Source organism: Anser brachyrhynchus (assembly GCF_964034855.1).
Source record: "Anser brachyrhynchus genome assembly, chromosome: 2".
NCBI lineage: Eukaryota > Metazoa > Chordata > Aves > Anseriformes > Anatidae > Anser > Anser brachyrhynchus.
Genome location: NC_137695.1, coordinates 35,416,230 through 35,433,429, shown reverse-complemented (window position 1 = coordinate 35,433,429; position 17,200 = coordinate 35,416,230). Strand labels below are relative to the sequence as shown.

Genomic DNA, 17,200 nt, shown 5'->3' with positions numbered 1-17,200 from the left:
TGGTGCGTGGTAGGCTACAAATTTCTAATCTGCTCAGGAGAAAATGTGATTTTTAAATCCCAGTGTTGCTTTTAATTTAGTGTACTCAAAATTCACCTTTTAGGAGAGCAAGCCAGCCTTTGATTTAACTGTGTTTACCTATAATTCAAATATAAAAATCAGGTACTTGGGTTTTACTTTGATTGTGGAGTCAGTGTTGGCAAACAAGAGCTGTTTGTTCTTTTAAAGCAGTTTAATTTAGGACAACCACTGAGATTTCACCTCCAAATAACGTGCTAGTAACATGTCATCAAAACACCTGGCATGGATGGAATGGCCATGTAATCAAACACTTTGTGATGTAAAACAAAATTAAAATAAATTAATTGCTGCTTAATACTGCCAAGAGGAAGGTTAAGTATAATCTACCTAAAAGCTTGTGTGTTGTTAAATAAGAATAATAATTAAAAAACAGTCCAGGATATCTGTGTTCATTCATGTTTCTACTGGTAACCCTGTGGTTAAGTCAAGTAATGATTGATTTTGAGAGAATTATAGCTATTATAAACTGTAATCAGCAGAGGATGAGAATAATTACGCAGAGAAAGGGGAAAAAGCTGAAACATGGCTGAGCAATATTCTGATTGATGGCAAAGTCATTTCCTGGCTGTTAATGACTGATTTTTCAACAGTCAGCACAAGCGCTAAACCTGTGGGGGAAAAGGGAAAGGAATGGCCATGTTATAAAGAAAGCTACTGTCCTCAACTTATCGTTTTAATTAGGAATGGGTGAGCAGGCTCAGGAAAAAAAAAAAAAAAAAAAAAGTCAACTGTCATTCAGGATGATCTCTGCATGACAAGGCTGCAGCTCGGGCTGAGCATTTTTGGAATGGCTCTGAGCCGGACTCTTGGCTTGCCCTGGAAATACCCAGTTAACCTTCATCCCATTCAAACTCAAGCACCCCAAACCCTGCCAAAACACCCTGGGGAGGGCTAACTCTACAAGAGCAGAGCAGAATGGCAAAATGGCAGAAATCCTGTCCCTGTGAGACCTTGAAATAGTCTAGCTGATCTGAAAAGTTTTCTGCCAATGAAAACTCAGTTGACCCATCTTTGGTGTTTTGGTGTTGTGCTCCTCAGGTGCCCGGAGGCATCTCAGATACAATGGTTACCAGCCTCTCTGGCTGGCCAGATGCTGCCCCTCACGTCCCGTCTGCGAGCTTCCCTCCTTGATAACTCACATCTGCTCTCCTCCAGTCCTCCGGCCGCTCTCGTTCTGCTCTCAGGAGAAAGGCATGTCCCCTCCAGAAAGGCTAATTACCTGCCCCTTCCCGCATTTCCGCATGCGTGCACATGTGCTGGCGATATGCACACCGGCCACAGCGAGTGAGCACAGCAGGGGGCGGGATGGTGAGCAGAAAATAATCGCTCTGATCTCACGAGAGTCCCTGAAGGAATGTCTGATGGGGATGCATGTGTGTTTTCAAGCCCTAAAATAATTTTAATTTCTGTTTTATGCTGCATGAGGTCACGGAGTGGACGAGCCTACAGAGCGCTGTGCTCCAGTTGACAGCCGTGTGCTCTCTAAACTCTGACACTTCCAAAAAAGAGCTTAATTTATCTTATCAGTTACAACCATAAAACAGGATAAGTGATGGAAATGGATTAGAAACCATAAAATTGAGGGAAGCAAGACAGCCACGATCCAGGAAGTGACAGACATTGCCTTGTGGGGTCCTGCTGACTTTGAGGAAACTTGTGGATAGTTTACTGCTGGCTCCACAAAGTGTATCCCGTCACAGGAACTCTCCCGTCAGGTTCGAGCATCCAGAGAAGCTCCAGAAACATGCTTCTTCTGACACCTTTTTTCTCTCTCGGAGCAAAGATGATGTTTTTTGAGAGCCAGAAAGCCTGGCCATATACTGAAGAGTACTGCTTGCCTGCAGACCTGTGCCAAATGCTTCTGCATGCAGTTTTCCATCTGCCTGAGAAATTATGCCCACATAATGTGTAACATTTTTGGCTGATTTCAAAAGCAGCATGCATGGAAAAACTTAGGTGGTGGATTTTCAATTAATTGCAAAACTCTGAAATGTCCAGAGTTTATAGTCCCTATTCTAAAGCATGTAATGCCAGCTTGATATGAGCGCTATTTCACTGATTTTAATGGAGTTATACCAATCAGTAAAAACAGATGGAGTGAAGAATGCAGTTAGCAGCTGTATCTCCTCCCAACAGCAGGTCAAATGCATCTCAGCAGTCAAAAGTACCAGAAAAGAAGGGAGATCAGCAGAACTAATGTTAGAAACATAAAGTGTCTGTAATTCTGCCTTGATAGCATTGGGATTCTTCATTAGGGACAGTAAAAGAGACAAATAAACAGACAGAGGGAGAAAGATGAACTACTTAAAAGCAGCTTATACAGTGGAGTAATAAATCCTTCTTTTGACTCACTTGGAGGCTTACTGAATAGATTGCAGCTTTCCTCCTCTTTAACTTCTCAGGAAGTTCTTCTGAAATCTCCACGCTAGCACAGAAGCCTACAGAACATTGTTGAAAGGGGGGATAGAAGATCCCTTATTTCCCTCCAAGCCTACTTGCTAGCAGATTAAATCTCTGTCTAACCAACTCTCCACTTTGGAGATGATGGCAACGATTTGGATGAATGCAGGAGGATGTAGAGTTCCTCTCCTTTTTATTTCTCTGTTTTTTTTTTTTTGTTTGTTTGTTTTTCCCTCCATGCTCATTTTGTGGGTATAATCTCAGGTTAAAATACTGAGCAATGTGTGGGTCACTGACAACTAATTGAACCCTGTGCTTTCAATAACTTTTTCAGTAGGCAAGAGGAAGCGTGCAAGCTAGGATTGGTGTGCAGTAGTTTGCCTCCTGGGTTTATATTGGTCCAGACATTTTCTTCCTTATTGTGGAGTATGTTTGTACCAAGTGTTTTGCGAGATACTTTGAGGAAATCATGCCTAACTGGAAGCACATGGACAGTCCAATAGGTTTCAGTTACTGTGTTGAGTAATAAGCATGTGTTTAAGTGTCTCGCTGAATGTGAGCAGTCAGCAGGGGTGAAAGGTCAGGCTGATACTGCAGCAGATCGCAGTGCTCTGGGTGCAGGGGAGGCTAAGCAACTGGAGTGCCCATTTCCCACACCTCCCTTGTTGTTTTCAGGTGGGAAGCTGGGTTTGCCTGGCCTCCCACCTGGCCTCTTCACTCTGTGTGACTGGGGCATAGCCTTTTCTCTTTGGCATTTCTGTGTGCCACCAGTGAAATGGGTGTATTTGTACAGTCTGTGCATCACTCAGCTGATGGGGGGGGCAGAGGAATGAGGTTGCAGTGACAATGCAGTGGGATGTTGCTTGTAAACTATTGCCTTTCAGTGAAGGCCTTGGGACAGCAGACCCTGTCACCACAGAAACGGTGACAGGAAGTGATTTCCACCATGTCCTCTGCCACCTGCCTCAGCAGGAGTTTTCTTAGTTATACTCCATGTCCTTGCTTTGACCTGAACTAGTCACCTTCCCCTAGACACATCCTTCATCTCACTTCCAGGAGATGGACAGTAAGGCATCTCCTCCTCTTACAGAATCCCTGGAGTAAAAGATGGGTTTCTTGGGACTGAGCAGGTCTTGGTGGATCTGGAAAGACCTCTTCTTTCCCTCTCTCTGCTTAGAAAACAGTTGCTTCATGCTGGGAAACTGTTAGGTAAGTCTTGGGTGGAAAATGTTTTGCAAACCAGCCTCATCAGCTGGTTTCAGCCAAGGGTGTCTCTTGAGGCCAGAAGATACCTGAGGCCATCAGCAAAGCTGCCAGGCTTTGCCAGCTACTGTGATGTTATATGGCCACTTGTTGACTGAAAACTGGCTCAAGATCTGTGAAAGAAAGATATATTTCTTTCCTGGGAAAGGGTAGCTTGATACTTGCAAATCAAGGACAAGAGCAGAGAGCTTGCTGAGTTTTGTTTTCCATTTTTTCACCCTCTTGAAAGGAAATTGTGAGTCATGGTCCCAGCCATCTGAAACATAACAGCATGGATGGCCAGATCAACAAACAGACCAGCAGAAGGCCATGCAAAGGGGGTGTGTGGAATGACAGCCAGATGTCCTTGCCTGAGCAAATGCAGCTAGCAAAACTTTGTCATCCAAGCTCTTCAGATGCCAAATGTGTTCACTGAGTAAATGAGGCAGCTGGGTTGTTCCTTTTCAGGAAAAGGCACAGGAAAAAAAAAAAAAGATTCCTGCAGTAGGTGACAGGCAAGGAAGCTGTCACAAGGGAATGGACTGCAGCTCTGCGCTGAAGCCTGGCTTGACAGAAATTTAGCTTCACTCCTTGCATTCCACTGCTGCTCAGATGTTCCTCCAGCTTGACCTGCTCTTCTCTTGCTCTTTGAGCAAGTTTCTTGCCAAGGTTTTCTCAAGAGTGTTCTCAGACACCAAACAGCAGTTTGTTCTCTTACACAGGGGCTTTTTCACCCCTAAAAAGCCTTTTATGTCATGAGTGGAGCTTCCCACTGGTACTGCACTTCAAGAACAGACAAGGAAAAATTAAGTCAGCAGATAATGTACAGTTCTGTGCAATGAGGGCACCAGCATAGAGATATTTCTGCATTTTTTTAAAGTGCCAAATAAATTCTGTTCCATAAAAATGACAAGAAACCAATTTAAAGAGAAGGGAAGAAGGTTTCACCATGAGTCACTGCTCTGTATGTTCTGAAAACTTCAGTAAAAATAAGCAGTTCCTCCAAAGCTGTATCTTCTTGACAGCACAGAGCTTAGTGAGTAGTTTGGGGCTCTGCACAAGACTGGAAGAGAAAATACCCATCTTTCATTAGAGAGGCTATTAATGCATCAGGCTAATAATGCCAGCTACACAGACCTACATGCAGTGCATGCCCAAGGCCGGTGGAACCACCCCATCCTTCTGCCATGCCTGAAATTCACTTCTGATCGCAGGTCAAGATTTTAGCCCACAGTTTTGCCGTAATCCAGATTGTTTCATGTGAGCCAGCCCAGCTTTGTCTTGTCTGATCGACCTCAAGAAATGTGCACGAGCTCAGCAACACCTCACGAGTCCAAAAAAAGCCCCAGTAAGTGCCCTGCTCACAGGATGCCACTTCATTTTTAAACCTTCATCCCCCAGCAAACATGGATGGTTTAAAACAATACTGTAGTAAAAAGAAATTTGCTTCTGCTATATTAAACTTCTGGAGGACTTGCTCAGAGTCCTGAGAAATTTTCACTGAGAAATTGCTCAGTTACTTTAATTACAGAGAAGGGGAGTCAGAGTGCCATGTTCACAGTTTCAATTTTGGATGACCAACGGCAGGGTTGTTATGAAAATATTTCTTACAGGTATGGTTGCACAATGAAGGCACCTAATATGGCCAAAAGAAGCAGGGAAACTGTTTCTCCATACAGCTTTTTACTTTTTTTTTTTTTTTTTGAAGTGATGAAAAACATTAAGTTACATCTGACTTGGTGAAATTTTACATGTACAAGAGTTGGCTGGGAAATGCACTTTATCTGAACTTTGTGGCCAATGGCCAAGCTAAATAAACCCAATTAATATTAATTTCACTTACCCCTTCCATCCCTTCCCTGGTAAATAGAACCACCTCTGGGATTTCTAATGGTAAGTTACCCTCGCGGCATCTGGTTTAACTTGGCTACTATATTGACAAGATGTTTTTCCACTTTGAGCCATTTTTCTCTCTCTCTATTTTCTTTTATTTTATTTTTTGAAAAATTATCACATGAATTTAGAATCCTCATTGCATCCTTTAAACTTTTCTCTGGTCAGAGCATATTGGTCTCTTTTAGCTCATGCCTAGGCATAAAAACAATATAATCTAGCTTGTGGGATGTGACTTAAATTGTAAATATTTGTTATGTTTAAGAGCCTTGGGGTGGTGTGTGACTTGAATGGATATGAAGATATTTAGCAAATAGATCTTTGTTCCAAAACTAGAAAGAATAATTTATTGACTATACAACACAAGAAATGAAACCATGCTACAGCCTCATCTCGACATTAACTCTCATATCTTCCAAAAGTGTTCTTTTCAAAGAAAACTCTTTTTTTCTTTCTTTTTTTTTTAACAAAAAGTTGGTTTGTAGGATGGGTGCTATGAATATGTGCTGAAGTTTTTACTGATTATGGTACGTGAGGTTCATTACCAAAATAGTAGAGCAAACAGTCACAGATCTGAACAGAAGACTACCTATGCTATTCCCATTGTTTTACTCATAGAAGCATAGCCTGAGACATTAATGCATGGGGAAAAAAAAGGAAAATGAAGGGACAAAACTAGAGAGAGAGAGAGAGAGAGAGCGAGAGAGAGAGCGAGAGAGAGAGAGAGAGAGAGGGAGAGAGGGAGAGAGAGAGAGAGAGAGAGAGAGAGAGAGAGAGAGGAGAAACCCTTCCAGAAAGCTCTCAACCTTTTTTGTTTGTGTGACCTCTGGAGCTGAAATGTACAGGCACACTGTGACCAGCATGTGCCAGTCCTTACTGGTGTGCTTTGAATAAATTTAATCCCCATCAGGACATAGGAGTGGTTGCAAGGATGCACCAAAGTCCACCTCATCTGGTGGCCAAGAACCACATGTGAAGACAGGGCAGGCAAACCATGGTCCTCCAGAGAGTTGCACCCCACAGTCTGCTGGGGTCGCCAGTTGTAAACAAGCTAAAATTTTGTTTTTCAACTGTAGCTGCTTCTTCTGGATTGTTAGTTCAGGAAAATTGCATATGGCAGTGTGGGCTCGATCAGAATTTTCTTCTTAAGGGGAGACACTAGTGACTTTGTTCAGCCTTGCTGTAAGTGGCTAGAATAACAAACCCAGCGAAGCCACAAACCCACACAATGTGCCAGAGCCCCGTGGTAAATTGTCTGCAGAGCTTGAAAAATGCAACACAGAAGCTGGGAAACTTCTGCCACATACAGAGCACTCCCTCAAGCCATTGAATGTTTCGGATCAATTTAGCAATACATTTCATCCATAAAAAGGGGGGCTACATTGCTGTAGAGGACGACTGTGTTTCCCACTGGGGGAATTTATACTTTACCTAATAGCTGTGATATGAAACCATTTTGCAAACCACCCTGTCCAAACACCAAAGGGCATTTTTGCAAAAGGACAGAGCATCTGCAGAAGCTGTCAAGAATTGATGTGCCTTTGCCTCAAGTCAAACAGTAATGTATTGACTCTCAATGTGATTAGGATGGACTTTTGCCCAGAACATTAAAATTGGTTCTGAATGAAAATTGCTCTTCAGAAGTGGCTCTTTGTTAATGATATTATTATTATTTTATTTTAATGTAATTAGGGTTATGTTCTTAAATCATAATTGTAATTGTTACAGTTTTCTTAAGTCAGCATAATATTACATTTAGTGATCTCGGTAATGATACAAGAGTTGTGAATCTCACCTGCCACAAATAGTGCCTTCTGTTTCTACATAATTTCATTGTGGTTTGAACAGAAATTGTCCTTGAGGTGCCTCAGAAACGTACTGTCTTGATCATCATAATTACCTGAGACTGAAAGGCCATCTGGTTAAAATCAGACCTTCTTATGTGCTGTGCTACATTCTTTAAAATGTATCCCCACTTCCCCCCTGAAAAATTAGAACAACTGACATGTTTAAGCATTTTTGTGGTCACACAGTTTAACAAATTGGTTTTTAATAGCTGCACTGGGCAATGAACTATTTGAGTTGAGCCTGTGGTGACCATTTCTATGGAGTGCTGGCATGCTGGCTAATGAACCTCTGTTCCAAGGACCTCAGGAGCCAGGTAAGATCTCACCAGGCATGCCCAGGGGGTGCACTGCTGGATGCATTTGAATGCCTTGAAAGAAAGCAGCACAGCAAGGTGCTGTGGAAAAGTCCTCCCTGTCTTGAGAAATAAATGGCTGATAGGCAGCTGAATATGAGCCAGCAGTGTGCTCAGGTGGCCAAGAAGGCCAACAGCATCCTGGCTTGTATAAGAAACAGTGTGGCCAGCAGGTCTAGGGAGGTGATTGTCCCCCTGTACTCGGCTGTGGTGAGGCCACACCTCGAGTACTGTGTTCAGTTTTGGGCCCCTCGCTACAAGAAGGACATGGAGGTGCTCGAGAGAGTCCAGAGAAGGGCAACGAAGCTGGTGAGGGGTCTGGAGAACAAGTCTTACGAGGAGCGGCTGAGGGAGCTGGGCTTGTTCAGCCTGGAGAAGAGGAGGCTCAGGGGAGACCTTATCACACTCTATAGGTACCTTAAAGAAGGCTGTAGAGAGGTGGGGGTTAGTCTATTCTCCCACGTGCCTCGTGACAGGACGAGGGGGAATGGGCTAAAGTTGTGACAGGGGAGGTTTAGGTTGGATATCAGGAAGAACTTCTTTACTGAAAGGGTTGTTAGGCATTGGAAAGGGCTGCCCAGGGAAGTGGTTGAGTCGCCATCCCTGGAGGTCTTTAAAAGACGTTTAGATGTAGCCCTTAGTGATATGGTTTAGTGGAGGGCTTGTTAGTGTTAGGACAGAGGTTGGACTGGGTGATCTTGGAGGTCTCTTCCAACCTAGACTATTCTGTGATTCTGTGATTCTGTGAAATAAGGATGCCACAAGCGATAAGAAAAAACTCCCTGTGTCCCCTCTCACTCTCTAGTAATGTAGTAATGCTAAAAGGAACAGACTAGCTTTCAATTTAATTTCAGTCACTCATGCATTTTTTACCCATGACATCACCCTGAAGTGATTAGAAAATTATAACCGGGATGTGAACTCAAGCCGAAGCTTATGGACTTTTCACTGTGTCGTAACAAACAAGAGATGAGGTGACTCATGTCATCCTTCAGCCTGTCTCCCAGTGGGTATTTGTGTCCTGTGCTGCACTCTGGTTAGTTGTCTTTCAAGCAGCTCCACAACAGGTTATGCAGAAAGAGGATTACAGCCAGAATGTGAGAGCGAGTCTGTCCAGTGAGGTGATTAATGGGATGACACATTTGTATGACCAGTCTTGTGAGGAGCCCAAGCAAGCACAGATCAAGGATGAATTAACCTGCAGACCTTTAGTGAAACTAAGTTAAGTATAACTCCACCATTGCCTTCCCTTTCAAAAATATTCCCATTAGCCACATCCCAAAGGAAAAGAACAACAACAACAAAGCCCTTTTAATTTCCCAAAGGAAAACAAGATTAGGAAAAACAAACAAACAAACAAAAAACAACCAAAACCCACAGAATTCTCACACTTTCATGCTGTGATAACATCTTTGCCCCCCATAACACGGCATGGGCTTTGAGATCAGCTTTCAGAGCATAGCACTATTGGTAGAATACGATGCCAACTGCTTTGAGAAATGCCTGGTCAGGTTTCTATCATAACTCCCTGTCTTGTAAATATGTTTAATTTCTGTGTTAGCAGAGTGTCTCTTCGAGCAGAAATACAGAGATTTGTTCATTTATCCTCCACAGAAGTCATAACGCTTCTGGAGTTTACAGGCAGGCACTCCAAATACCTCCCTCCAAGCCTCACTCGCTGCGAAGTTCAGTGTCATCTGGCAGCAGAAGACATTAATCACGACCGAGAAGGGCAGCCTAATGTTTCTAAGCCAGGAAAGGCTTGTATCTGCTTCCCAAATAGCTTACCCTAACAGTTCTTTTTATTGAGATTGATTCCCCATATTTTGCTAGTTTGGGGATATAGTCCATTTATATTTATCTTGTACTGTAAACCTAATAATTGACACTGTTATTGTAGTTATTTTATGAGCCAATTTCTTAGTACCCGAGGGTGTTTTTATTACTCCCCTTTTGGCCTTTCCTTTAGAGTACTGAAAGCATATGTGGCGGTGAGGAAGTGTTGTACACACTTTGTAATGAAATTCATTGGCTGATTAGTATTACTTCTCTGTTTATATCACTCTTGTGTTTTCTGTTATTCTGATTCTGGCTAGAACACCAACCATCCACACGAGTTGGAGGGCAGCCTGTAGGTTACTGTGATTTAACTTCATGCTCTCCACATCCCCTGTGTGAAGCAAAAAGTAGCCAAAAAGCCCTGTCCTGATGATGTTGGGTGACAAGGGACCTTACATGAAGGCTTATGAGGGGGCAAGGTTGGCCATTACTCGCACTCTCTACCTGTTAAGCAGATTGCCTATGTGGCATATATTTCCCTGAGAAAAGTTACTCATGGTGGAGTGGAGTAAATATGGCAATGGAGAACTCTGGGTGAGCAAGGACAAGCTGATATTCTGTTTCTTAGCCTGTATTTTCCATTTAGCATCAGCTAATACCTTCAAAACTTGATATCCATAATTTTGGATTGATGATAAGAGTACATCATGGCTTTCATTGGGCTGAACCATGGATAGGCACATATAAGTGTTTGTACCTTCAACTTGTTATGGAAGAAGGAAATTTTCACCCAGAAAATTAGTAGCTACTACTGACAATGAGGCAGAGTGGTGTGAAGTCAGTCTCTCCTTCCAGTTTTGACTGAGACAGTGGTCTGGTGGCATCCATACAGCTAGGATTACTCTAAAGTTGTCCTAAAACACATGATCCAGCAGAGACTGACACATACCTTCATTACTGCCGATTAGTGCAAGATAGTGTGAAAGATGAGCCAATTGCCTGGGCCCCGAGGCTTCTCCAGCAAGTGAATTGATGGTGTCAGTCAGAAAAGACTCCAGATTGCAGAGCCAGGAGGGGCCACTACATCACTGAATCTGACTTCTTGAATAACACAGGACATAACGTTCATCCTGTTACTTGTATCTTCATAATATCTCCCTTCTCACAGCCGGATGATTAAGCAGGAAGATGGAAAAACAAAGGGAAGTGGATCGAGGCTTCAAATATACAAAATAGCTGCAGTCTTTTGCGTACCTTGACACAGGAGCTTGTTTACACTTACTGGTCCCCTTATATATCAGCCCCAAAGTCCAGTGGAGCAGCACACCTGGTAAGTCCAGGCAGGTCTCTAATTCACGTATAGACACTCTTGTTCTGGGATGAAAATGGCCTGCTCAGGGAGTATCAAAACCCTCACAATGTTGAAATGTCAACACAGCTGTCAGTGTTGGCGTTTTGGAGGCAGCCTCCCCTGGGTGTGAATTCTTCCCTAGCCTGCGAACATGATCTGAGATATAGCTGGTGATAATTTACGGGACCTGTATACATCCCATGGATGGATTTTCGTTGCTATTTATATCAAACAATTCAATTTCTTGAGGGTAATATTTGTATGGTTCCTTATATTTGGTGTCATTTAAGTCAAACATTGATTGCTACGGATGTCCTTTGGATGACTGTGCCTCAGTCTCTTCAGTGGCCATGGGTGTCTGAAGAGTGGAACTATGAACAAATGACTCAAGTGCCAAGGAGCAAGCATTCTGGCTCTTTAGGGACACTTCAAGCCCATCCAGACCAAAGAGGAACTGAAGGACTTGTGGATCCAGTCTGATGTGCAATAAGAGGAGTTGGAACCGATTGAAGATTGTCTTTTTCATCTCATGATGTAGCTCCATCCTTATCAGGAAACTTCAATGCTGTTGTTCTTTCCAAGAAATAATTGTCTTTGATAAGACTTCATCTGGAGTCCTTCACCCCTTAGATAAAGTCATAAAATCCAGATTACTTAATTTTTAAACATGGCCATTTCTTTCCTTAAGGCATTTGTATTTATCAGTTTACACATTTCCTCCAATTGATTTTTCTTAAAGAAATAAAATTGGCTTTCATGAGAGATACAGGGCACTTCTTGAAGGGTCAAAAATAAGGATTTTATTTTAGGTCTAATTTGGGTACAGAAATATATATATACAGAAAATATTTTCTCCTTAATGGATTCTGAGTTTTAATAATTTCCCTTGCAGTGGTTTAAAATTACTCTGCAATAAACAGTTTGTACTCTCTATTCTTGTCTGAAATGAGGCCTTCTGTTCTCATTCTTATAATCTGGATTCTAAGCCAGAACACCCTGAGGGAGATGCCCATCTATCAATGTGTTGATACTGGACAACTTTTCTCACCTGTAGTGGACAACCTTTCTCACAGTTCATTTGCAAGCTATAAACCAAGGTGATAAAATGGCAAACTTCCCAGGGGAATCACACCCTTTCCATTTCTAATTTTCAGTTAAATCATTAAGTTTTTCCCTGTGAGTTATCCTGTGCCCATGCAATAACTTCACTGCTGTTTGACAAGAGGAGGACGTGGTGAGCTTGGCTAATTTGCTGAAGCACAGACGCCGGGTGCTATTTGAAATGTTCAGTGGTAACTAAGATATCCAACCCACACAGAGCTGGCACATACAGCATAGAAGCTGTAGGAGACCTGTGATCTTCTCCAAGATAGTCTGGATGCCCTGACATGTCTCAAATGAAACAAGTTGCCTGTATTTATGCAATGAACTGAACCCACTCTGTATGAAACCTAAAGCTGTCCCTGTCCTTCACTAGACACTCAGCCACAGCCCCAGGAGCCCAGAAAGCACACTGAAAATGAAAAAGACCCTAACACCAGAGTTCAGCAGCTCCTTCTCATGATGGCATTTTTAACATCCGGACCTATAACTGTGAGTGACAAGGAGACAACAGTTAAGCATAATATCAACATTTTGTTAACCGTGTTTGCAAAAGCAACCGGCCCCCTTCACCCCTTGCCCTCACCGCTGGAGCAGGAACTCCCCGGTGGCTGGAGCAGCCTGCACAGATGGGGGAAATCATCTCACTGTGGGGGGAGCATGGCATCAGCCTCCTGTGTCCCTGAGCTCCCCGAGGGCAACCTGGGGGCAGGCACGGCCTCTTGGGCTCCCACTGCTCATGTGGCTGCTGATGCTCTGCCCCAGCCAGGTGCAGCCAGCGCTCGAGAAGTGCCGAGCTCTGCAAATCCCTCCCTTTCACCCTGATGGTTTCTGCTCATGTTTGCACTGGCTGGTGCTGGCGGTCACAAAATGTCTGTGCTGTTGGTGACCTGAAGGATTCCTCCTGATGGTGTAACTGCACGTGGGAAATGTGATGCTTGGGTGGGTTTACCCGTGCGGTGCTGTCCCGAAGCCACCGAGGTGTCATAAGGTGAGGCAGCCCCGGCACCACCTCATCCCAACAGGCAAAGTGGCCTCTCAGCAGCATAAGAAATCACTTCCCCTTGTACTGGGGAATTTAAAGACCTTCTGTCGAGGCTATCTGTGGCCGTAATGAGAACACCCATATGAAAAGATGGTGTGGGATAGCATCAGTCAATTGGCTCGGTTCAAGTTGATGGGTGTACTGGTACAGTCTTGCTGGATAGTGGTAGGGAGTAATGAAGATTAGATGCATTAGTGTAGAACAGGAATAATGGGAAAGTAGGAAAACTTACTAGTATTGTCCTTGTTTTTCTTTCGTTTAAGTTTACACTTTCACCTTTTCCACTTAACCAAACTGCTGTGGTAATTCATATATTGAAAAAACATGTGGGTTGATGCAGTGCTGTGATTTTAGCCTTAATGTATAAGTCTTGGCTTATCTAACTATTTGTCTGGGGTCTTGCAAATCTCTGTAGCAGATTGATGCCTCTTCAAAGCCATCTGGAAGAAGATCTACCCACTCTTTTTTCCCTGCTCTTTTAATTGGAGCTGCTGGCTGGCCCTGTGTATCAGAGAAGTACAAAGGCTGAGAAAACAGAGAGGTCTTACACTAAACCATTCGAAAGGGCAGCAGGAGACGTCATCCATTTTGTGTATAGATATGTTTAGATAGATGTGGTAAGCCATGAGAAGTGGGTGCCTTGACAGGTTACTTTTCAAAGAGTGCTGATTTGCAGTGACCTCTGACTGCTCTCAAAACAGCTGAATTCTGCAGACTCTGGTAATCTGAGATAGAAACTGTTTTGAAGTCGGCTGGGTGTAAAGAGTCTGTTGCTGCCCTGGGTGTCTCAATATCACAAGGAGAAAAAAGAGTGGGGGAAAAGGGACGCCATGGCTGGAAACTCCCTTGTATGATTCTGTGTGGGATGTCTCCTTTTGCAGGACAATGCCTGTGTGAAAACCACATACCTACACATATGCTCAGGTGTTGTCAGTGCCCCCAAGCCTTCTGATGCCACACAAATGTGTGTAAAAACTTCCCATTCCCTGCTGCTTGATGCTTCTGTATCCCGGGGGAACCTCATATAAATGTATTTTAAGTGCATAGTTTGTTATATGTCGTGTTGTAGTCATGGTTCTGTAAAAAAGAGAGTCAGGCTCTTTTCTCTCATACTATCTTATCAATAGTTTGATTATTAAAATAATCAAGAGTCAAAACTCCTTCCAATCTGTACTGAAAGTCTGTTGCCTTTCTGTCAGACATGCAAAAACACTTGTAAGCCTGATGGTTTTCTTGGTTTGTTTTCATTTGGTAGTTTTTTGTTTGTTTTTTTTTTGGTTCTAACATAGATATTCCCCCTTCTAAGAAATCTTGCCTCTGTTCTGGGCTACCGTGTGGTGTGTTTTTTTCCAGGCTGCCTGATGCTGAGGACACCCTGGAAGGAGCTGCTTCCACCTCTCTAAGCTGTCTCCTCCCTGGCCATCCCAGCTCAGCCACCAGCATGGACAGGGAGACACGGACACAAGCCTCTGTCTGTCTCTGGACACACACATGCAGGATCCCAGATACCCTCTTCCTTCTGCCATGCACGTCCATTTTTAAGGGATCTTAAACATCCACCTCCAGATGTTTATGTGGAGATTACATAGGAAACCCCTGGATTTACTTTATTTCCCTTTAGAACACCACAAGGATTCATTTATCTCTCCTTGCAGCAGGGAAGAGAATAGAGGGGGGAGACTGGCAGCCTTAGGGCGCAAGGAGAAACCTTGGGGGCAGCAAGCCAGGGGGCCTGCGGAGCACAGCTGCTGAGCAAGCCTGTGGCAGGTTGAGAGCCCCAAGACCCCTCCAGTCCCTATCAGGTGACTCAAATTCAAGGACCCCAACTCCTAGCATGTTCCTGGGGAGGAGGAAGCCTGTGGCAACCGCAGCAAGCAGGGATCCAGCTGGAGTAGGCGGCAATGTGCAGCATCCTGGCTGCTGGCCTGGGCTGGGCGCAGATGGAGCCAAACCTCACAAGTCTGCACCCAATATGTGCCCAGCAAGGTTTTTCAAAGGCTTGATAAATGGGGCAGATTTGGGGAAGGTTAGTACAAAATGTCTGTCTGTGAGGTGGGGACAGATTTCAGCCACATGTGCCAGGCTGTCATCCTGCTGAAACTCCTTGGCCGACTGGCTGAAAGGTTTGCTTTTTTAATGTAGGCAAAAGTTATATTTTCTATTAGCCTCTCTCTTGTAGACATCTGGACCATTTAGATGAGACTTCCGAAAAAAAAAAAAAAAAAAAAAAAACCACCACAAAACACTGAGATGTAAATCCAGAGTAGAAAATTTCAGCTGCTCCAAACTGATACAATTTAGTTCAAAGCCTCGTGTTTTAGGAAGTTAAAGTAGCAAGTAGCAGGCTAATTTTCTAATAGCATTCCTAACTCATCTGTTTTAATGAAAGTCTCACATGTGGCTTAAGGCTTGAGGTACATAATTCCTAGAGCTGCTAAAGTAATTCTTGATTTTGAGTCATTAAAGACAGGGGACTTTGCTGTGGTTTCCAACAAGCAAAGGATGAAACTTCACTTAACACTTAGGATTCTGTCTGTGAGTGTGGCTGATTTCCTTCTCCATAAGAAATATAATTTGCTGGCTATTATTTCATATTCAACAACCTTGTTGTAGAAGTTGATCAAACTGACTCTGGATATCTACAAGCAATTATTGTCAACACTTGCTACTTTTCCTCTTAATTATAATGCTCTTGGAAGCACATGACCATTTGAGAATGGCAGATGTCATTATGGAAAAAAAACCAATGAACCCCCACACATCATCATTTCCAAGCCCTATTGTTACAGAAAGAAAGATAGAAAAGTTGAATATCATGTTAAATCTCAGAAACTAGAAGAAAATTAAAAGAATTTAAGAACTGTGTGTGGATCCAATCTCATTTTTAAAGCTGTCCCATACATTTGGAAGTCTTAATATTGATTTCTGGTTGATTTGGATTGGCATTACCACTGTATATTATTTTCATATGTTAATGTTATATAGAAAAATACTTATGTGCGTAAATACACCAAACACAAGGAATGGTTATTAACAAAGCATCGTAAGCAGGGCTCAGCTGATTACAAGCCCTCTTGCAAATGGACTAATGTTATCTCTGCAATTGTCACTGGTGTGTGCCTTGAGTAAACCATCCCCTGACACTCTGGGTTCAGATGTAGCTCCCTACCTGGCGTGATCTGAAACAACCCCCGTGACTTCCCCAGCTACTCTGAGCTCTGAGCACATCTAGCCCTCATTTTTAAATACAGATCCATGTTTCCTTTCTGCCATAATTGTAATTTATAGCTATGTTTCAATGATACTTCAATCATGACATTAGGGCAATTGAATTGAATGTAAAATGCTGGTTAAGCATATTAATATTGTTAGTCTAGAAATTATATCAGTATTAGATTTTAAAGTTAGGGTAAATATATTTTTGGATTAAAAATAACTGCACTGGGAATTTTCTTTGGCTTAAATTTATTCACCATTAGTTTAGGGGGAAATATATATTTTTCAATACTGTTTTATGCACACATAACACAGATCAGATTGTAATATTACCTATATTTATTGAGAACTCAGTTCAAAGATTTGAGTGGATTTACAGCTGAACTGCCTAAATCTTTTATACACATACATACACAGGCTATAGCTAAGCAAAACCAAAAAAATAAAACTAAAAACAAAAGCCAATTTCATTCTGTTTGTGGCACTAAAAAATAACTTTACAATTGTTAAAAAATAATGTAAATTCATTACTGACCTTTGAAGGGTGATTTTATTAAGCATATGGGGTTCATCTGCATTTTGAAAGCATCTGTTTTTATGAACTGAAGAGTATACATAAAAAGCTGAGATTTGGGCTGCTTTCTGTAGACAAAAAAAATAAAAAAAATCCTTATGGCTTTGATTTTTCTTTCTTGCAGTGATTTATCATCTTATAAATGTATCATCAACATTTAATCCTCACATTCTCTAATGTATAGCAAACATACATGTTTGTTTTTATGGACAAAGCAAACGTACCTTCACAGCCATGATGCTCCACAGAAAGCAACGTATGGAGATATGCAAGACTTGTTAATTTGTTCTCAAAAGGAGGCAGATAAAAGCAGATGCT

At 42.5% G+C, this 17,200-nt stretch overlaps 1 long non-coding RNA gene across 1 annotated transcript in view; it reads left to right on the top strand.

Annotated features, from left to right (window-relative positions):
• The window catches only part of LOC308189005, a 34,329-nt gene extending 18,994 nt beyond the window's left edge, over nucleotides 1-15,335 (top strand). Inside the window, exon 2 of the long non-coding RNA XR_013945940.1 lies at nucleotides 14,446-15,335. This is a non-coding gene — a long non-coding RNA (uncharacterized lncRNA). The remainder of the gene's footprint in view (nucleotides 1-14,445) is intronic.
• Nucleotides 15,336-17,200: the final 1,865 nt, after the last annotated feature.